Genomic DNA, 7802 nt, shown 5'->3' with positions numbered 1-7802 from the left:
TGGCGAATAGTTTAAAAGAAAGAAAGAATATATATATATATATATATATATATATATATATATATATATATATATATATATATAACTTGCGCAAAAGATGCTTGTGGCATGGGAAGCGTGGAAGATGGGTTGATTAGAAAGGGTAGTGAGTGGTGGGATGAAGAAGTAAGATTATTAGTGAAAGAGAAGAGAGAGGCATTTGGACGATTTTTGCAGGGAAGAAATGCACATAAGGGGGAGATGTATAAAAGAAAGAGGCAGGAGGTCAAAAGAAAGGTGCAAAAGGTGAAAGAGAGGGCAAATGAGAGTTGGTGTGAGAGAGTATCATTAAATTTTAGGGAGAATAAAAAGATGTTTTGGAAGAAGGTAAATAAAGTGCGTAAGACAAGGGAGCAAATGGGAACTTCAGTGAAGGGGCTAATGGGGAGGTGATAACAAGTAGTGGTGATGTGACAAGGATATGGAGTGAGTATTTTGAATGTTTGTTTAATGTGTTTGATGATAGAGTGTAAGATTTAGGGTGTTTTGGTCGAGGTGGTGTGCAAAGTGAGAGGGTTGGGGAAAATGATTTGGTAAACAGAGAAGAGGTAGTAAAAACTTTACGGAAGATGAAAGCCGGCAAGGCAGTGGGTTTGGATGATATTGCAGTGGAATTTGTTAGAAAAGTGGGTGACTGTATTGTTGACTGGTTGGTAAAGTTATTTAATGTATGTATGATTCATGGTGACGTGGCTGAGGATTGGCGGAATGCTTGCATAGTGCCATTGTACAAAGGCAATCGGGATAATACTGAGTGCTCAAATTACAGAGGTATAAGTTTTTTGAGTATTCTTCGTAAATTATATGGGAGGGTATTGATTGATAGGGTCAAGGCATGTACAGAGCATCAGATTGGGGAAGAGCAGTGTGGTTTCAGAAGTGGTAGAGGATGTGTGGATCAGGTGTTTGCTTTGAAGAATGTATGTGAGAAATACTTCGAAAAGCAAATGGATTTTTATGCAGCATTTATAGATCTGGAGAAGGCATATGATAGAGTTGATAGAGATGCTCTGTGGAAGGTATTAAGAATATATGGTGTGGGAGGCAAGTTGTTAGAAGCAGTGAAAAGTTTTTATCGAGGATGTCAGGCATGTGTACGTGTAGGAAGAGAGGAAAGTGATTGGTTCTCAGTGAATGTAGGTTTGCGGCAGGGGTGTGTGATGCCGCCATGGTTGTTTCATTTGTTTATGGATGGGATTGCTAGGGAGGTGAATGCAAGAGTTTTGCAAAAAGGGGCAAGTATGCAGTCTCTTGTGGATGAGAGAGCTTGGGTAGTGAGACATTTGTTGTTCGCTGATGATACAGCGCTGGTGGCTGATTCATGTGAGAAACTCCAGATTGGGGAAGAGCAGTATGGTTTCAGAAGTGGTAGAGGATTTGTGGATCAGGTGTTTGCTTTGAAGAATGTATGTGAGAAATACTTCGAAAAGCAAATGGATTTTTATGCAGCATTTATAGATCTGGAGAAGGCATATGATAGAGTTGATAGAGATGCTCTGTGGAAGGTATTAAGAATATATGGTGTGGGAGGCAAGTTGTTAGAAGCAGTGAAAAGTTTTTATCGAGGATGTAAGGCATGTGTACGTGTAGGAAGAGAGGAAAGTGATTGGTTCTCAGTGAATGTAGGTTTGCGGCAGGGGTGTGTGATGCCGCCATGGTTGTTTCATTTGTTTATGGATGGGATTGCTAGGGAGGTGAATGCAAGAGTTTTGAAAAGAGGGGCAAGTATGCAGTCTCTTGTGGATGAGAGAGCTTGGGTAGTGAGTCAGTTGTTGTTCGCTGATGATACAGCGCTGGTGGCTGATTCATGTGAGAAACTGCAGAAGCTGGTGACTGAGTTTGGTAGAGTGTGTGAAAGAAGAAAATTAAGAGTAAATGTGAATAAGAGGAAGGTTTTATGTACAGTACGGTTGAGGGTCAAGTCAACTGGGAGGTCAGTTTGGAGAAAAAGTGGAGGAAGTAAAGTGTTTTAGATATCTGGAAGTGGATCTGGCAGCGGATGAAACCATGGAAGCGGAACTGAATCATAGGGTGGGGGAGGGGGAGACAATTCTGGGAGCCTTGAAGAATGTTTGGAAGTTGAGAACATTATCTTGGAAAGGAAAAATGGGTACGTTTGAAGGAATAGTCGTTCCAACAATGTTGTATGGTTGCGAGGCGTGGGCTATGGATATATATGGATATATATATATATATATATATATATATATATATATATATATATATATATATATATATATATATATATATATATATATATATATATATATATATATATTTATATATATTTATATATATATATATATATATATATATATATATATATATATATATATATATTTTATTTTTTATTTTTTGCGTTGTCGCTGTCTCTCGCGTTTGCGAGGTAGCGCAAGGAAACAGCGAAAGAAATGGCTCAACCCACCCCCATACACATGTATATACATACTTCCACACACGCAAATACACATACCTACACAGCTTTCCATGGTTTACCCCAGACGCTTCACATGCCTTGATTCAATCCACTGACAGCACGTCAACCCCGGTATACCACATCGCTCCAGTTCACTTTATTCCTTGCCCTCCTTTCAACCTCCTGCATGTTCAGGCCCCGATCACACGAAATCTTTTTCACTCCATCTTTCCACCTCCAATTTGGTCTCCCTCTTCTCCTCGTTCCCTCCACCTCCGACACATATATTCTCTTGGTCAATCTTTCCTCACTCATTCTCTCTATGTGCCCAAACCATTTCAAAACATCCTCTTCTGCTCTCTCAACCACGCTCTTTTTATTTCCACACATCTCTCTTACCCTTACGTTACTTACTTGATCAAACCACCTCACACCACACATTGTCCTCAAACATCTCATTTCCAGCACATTTATCCTCCTGCGCACAACTCTATCCATAGCCCACGCCTCGCAACCATACAACATTGTTGGAACCACTATTCCTTCAAACATACCCATTTTTGCTTTCCGAGATAATGTTCTGGACTTCCACACATTCTTCAAGGCTCCCAGAATTTTCGCCCCCTCCCCCACCCTATGATCCACTTCCGCTTCCATGGTTCCATCCGCTGCCAGATCCACTTCCAGATATCTAAAACACTTCACTTCCTCCAGTTTTTCTCCATTCAAACTCACCTCCCAATTGACTTGACCCTCAACCCTACTGTACGTAATAACCTTCCTCTTATTCACATTTACTCTTAACTTTCTTCTTTCACACACTTTACCAAGCTCAGTCACCAGCTTCTGCAGTTTCTCACATGAATCAGCCACCAGCGCTGTATCATCAGCGAACAACAACTGACTCACTTCCCAAGCTCTCTCATCCCCAACAGACTTCATACTTGCCCCTCTTTCCAAAACTCTTGCATTCACCTCCCTAACCACCCCATCCATAAACAAATTAAACAACCATGGAGACATCACACACCCCTGCCGCAAACCTACATTCACTGAAAACCAATCACTTTCCTCTCTTCCTACACGTACCCATGCCTAACATCCTCGATAAAAACCTTTCACTGCTTCTAACAACTTGCCTCCCACACCATATATTCTTAATACCTTCCACAGAGCATCTCTATCAACTCTATCATATGCCTTCTCCAGATCCATAAATGCTACATACAAATCCATTTGCTTTTCTAAGTATTTCTCACATACATTCTTCAAAGCAAACACCTGATCCACACATCCTCTACCACTTCTGAAACCACACTGCTCTTCCCCAATCTGATGCCCTGTACATGCCTTCACCCTCTCAATCAATATCCTCCCATATAATTTACCAGGAATACTCAACAAACTTATACCTCTGTAATATATATATATATATATATATATATATATATATATATATATATATATATATATATATATATATATATATATATATATATGTGTGTCTGTGTGGAATCTTTCAGTTTTCCCTTTTAATGATAATTTCACTTTGCTTCCTATGTTGCTTAAATCCTTTGATGTAAATGGTGCATTCAGAAACAATAATACCAGAAAGAATATCTTAATCAGGAATTCACCAGAAAACTCCCCTGTGTGCATTTATAAAGTGCCACATACAAATTGTGAAAAATTTTATGTTGGGCAGACTAGTAAGGATCTTTCTCTTAGACTTAAGCAACATGAATATAGTATGAGAACGGGATAAGAATCAAATGCCTTCTTTAATCACGTTAAAAACTATGATCATTGTATTGATAGTAGTGATACCATCTCAGTTATTAATTCTAACTCTATCACCACGAGAAATATCATTGAATATTCTATTATTATACACACAAAGAATTACAATCTTAATATTAGTGATGGTCTATACAAATTATATAACTTATTGCTGATAAAATTTGTAAAATGATTAGTTTATGATACACTCGTTCTCTGTCTTGTACACTCGCATGTTTACCAAACGGCGTCCTAGCTACGTCTCTTCGTTGTATATCAACTGACTGTTATATTTGTCTCTTGTGTCTCCCCTGATGATGTGATTATTGTAGGAAAATGCACTTGGGAACTTATCGTGTTTCATTTTCCCCGTGGTTAGAGAGAATGATGATTTGGGAAAAAGAGAAGAGGTAGTAAAAGATTTGCAGAAGATGAAAGCCGGCAAGGCGGCTGGTTTGGATGGTATTGCAGAGGAATTTGTTAAAATAGGGTGAGACTGTGTGTTCCACTGGTTGGTAAGGATAATTAATGTATGCCTGTTTCATGGTGAGGTGCCTGAGGATTGGCGGAATGCATGCATAGTGCCATGGTACAAAGGCAAAGGGGATAAAGGTGAGTGCTGAAATTACAGAGGTATAAGTTTGTTGGGCATTTCTGGGAAACTATATAGGAGGGTATTGATTGAGAGGGTGAAATCATGTACAGGTCATCAGATTGTGGAAGAGCAGCGTGCTTTCAGAAGTGGTAGAGGATGTTTGGATCAGGTGTTTGCTTTGAAGAATGTATGTAAGAAATACTTAGAAAAGCAGATGCATTTATATGTAGCTTTTATGGATCTGGAGAAGGTATATGATAGAGTTGATAGAGATGCTCTGTGGAAAGTGTTAAGAATATATGGTGTGGGAGGCAAGTTGCTAGAAGCAGTGAAAAGTTCTTATCGAGGATATAAGGCACGTGTACGAGTAGGAAGAGAGGAAAGTGATTGGTTCTCAGTGAATATCGGTTTGCGGCAGGGGTGCTGATGTCTCCATGGGGGAGGTGAATGCAAGAGTTTTGAAGAGAGGGGCAAGTATTAAGACAGTTGTGGATGAGAGGGCTTGGGAAGTGAGCCAGTTGTTGTTCGCTGATGATACAGTGCTGGTGGCTGATTCGGGTGAAAAACTGCAGAAGATAATGACTGAATTTGGTAAAGTGTGTGAAAGAAGAAACCTGAGAGTAAATGTGAATAAGAGTAAGGCTATTCGGTACAGTAGTGTTGAGAGACAACTCAATTGGGAGGTAAGTTTGAGTGGAGAAAAACTAGAGGAAATGAAGTGTTTTAGATATCTGAGAATGGATTTGGCTTCCGAGGGAACCATGGAAACGGAAGGGAGTCACAGGGTGGGGAGGGGGTAAAGGTTGTGGGAGCGATGAAGAGTGTGAGGAAGGTGAGAACATTATCTTAGAAAGCAAAAGTGGGTATGTTTGAAGGAACAGTGGTTCCAACAATGTTATATGGTTACGAGGCGTAGGCTATAGAGTGGGTTGTGCGAAGGTAGGTGGATGTTTTGGAAATGAGATATTTGAGGATAATATGTGGTTTGAGGTGGTTTGATCGCGTAAGTAATGAAAGGGTAAGAGAGATGTGTGGGAATAAAAAGAGTGTGGATGAGAGAGCAGAAGAGGATGTATTGAAATGGTTTGGTCACGTGGAGAGAATGATGAGGAAAGATTTACAAACAGAATATATGTGTCAGAGGTGGGGGGAACAGGGAGAAGTGGGAGACCGAATTGGAGGTGGAAGGATGGAGTGAAAAAGATTTTGAGCGATCAGGGTCTGAACATGCAGAAAGGTGAAAGGCGTGCATGGATTCATTGAATTGGAATGATGTTGTAATCATGGGTCGACGTGCTGTCAACGGATTGAACCAGGGCATGTGAAGCGTCTTGGGTATACCCTGGGACGTTTGTGGGGCATGGATACGTGAAGGGAGTTGTAGTATCCATGCATTATACATGACAGCTAGAGACTGAGTGTGAAGGAATGTGGCTTTTGTTGTCTTTTCCTAGCGCTACTTCATCAAGTTGCGTGGGGAGGGGGTGTCATTTCATGTGTGACGCGGTGCCGACGAGAGTGAATAAAGAGAGCAATTATGAATTATATATATATATATATATATATATATATATATATATATATATATATATATATATATATATATATATATATATATATATATATATATATATATATATATATATATATATATATATATGTGTGTGTGTGTGTGTGTGTGTGTGTGTGTGTGTGTGTGTTTTTGTGTGTTTGTGTATATATGTGCACTTTGAAATGTATAGGTATGTATATGTGCGTGTGTGGATGTGTATGTATATACATGTGTATGTGGATGGGTAGGGACATTTTTTCGTCTGTTTCTTTGCGCCACCTCGTTAACGCGGGAGACAGTGAGAGAGTATGATAAGAAAAAGAAAATGAAAAAAAAAAGAAAATATATATATATATATATATATATATATATATATATATATATATATATATATATATATATATATATATATATATATATATGTATGTAGCATTTATGGATCTGGAGAAGGCATATGATAGAGTTGATAGAGATGCTCTGTGGAAGGTATTAAGAATATATGGTGTGGGAGGCAAGTTGTTAGAAGCAGTGAAAAGTTTTTGTCGAGGATGTAAGGCATGTGTACGTGTAGGAAGAGAGGAAAGTGATTGGTTCTCAGTGAATGTAGGATTGCGGCAGAGGTGTGTGATGTCTCCATGGTTGTTTAATTTGTTTATGGATGGGGTTGTTAGAGAGGTGAATGCAAGAGTTTTGGAAAGAGGGGCAAGTATGAAGTCTGTTGGGGATGAGAGAGCTTGGAAGTGAGTCAGTTGTTGTTCGCTGATGATACAGCGCTAGTGGCTGATTAATGCGAGAAACTGCAGAAGCCGGTGACTGAGTTTGGTAAAGTGTGTGAAAGAAGAAAGTTAAGAGTAAATGTGAATAAGAGCAAGGTTATTAGGTACAGTAGGGTTGAGGGTCAAGTCAATTGGGAGGTGAGTTTGAATGGAGAAAAACTGGAGGAAGTAAAGTGTTTTAGATATCTGGGAGTGGATCTGGCAGCGGATGGAACCATGGAAGCGGAAGTGGATCATAGGGTGTGGGAGGGGGCAAAATCCTGGGAGCCTTGAAGAATGTGTGGAAGTTGAGAGCATTATCTCGGAAAGCAAAAATGGGTATGTTTGAAGGAATAGTGGTTCCAACAATGTTGTATGGTTGCGAGGCGTGGGCTATGGATAGAGTTGTGCGCAGGAGGATGGATGCGCTGGAAATGAGATGTTTGAGGACAATGTGTGGTGTGAGGTGGTTTGATCGAGTAAGTAACGTAAGGGTAAGAGAGATGTATGGAAATAAAAAGAGCGTGGTTGAAAGAGCAGAAGAGGGTGTTTTGAAATGTTTTGGGGACATGGAGAGAATGAGTGAGGAAAGATTGACCAAGAGGATATGTGTCGGAGGTGGAGGGAACGAGGAGAATTGGGAGACCAAATTGGAGGTGGAAAGAT

Source organism: Panulirus ornatus, chromosome 5, assembly GCF_036320965.1.
Source record: "Panulirus ornatus isolate Po-2019 chromosome 5, ASM3632096v1, whole genome shotgun sequence".
Classification (NCBI taxonomy): Eukaryota; Metazoa; Arthropoda; class Malacostraca; order Decapoda; family Palinuridae; genus Panulirus; species Panulirus ornatus.
Note: the sequence above shows the minus strand (reverse complement) of the source record.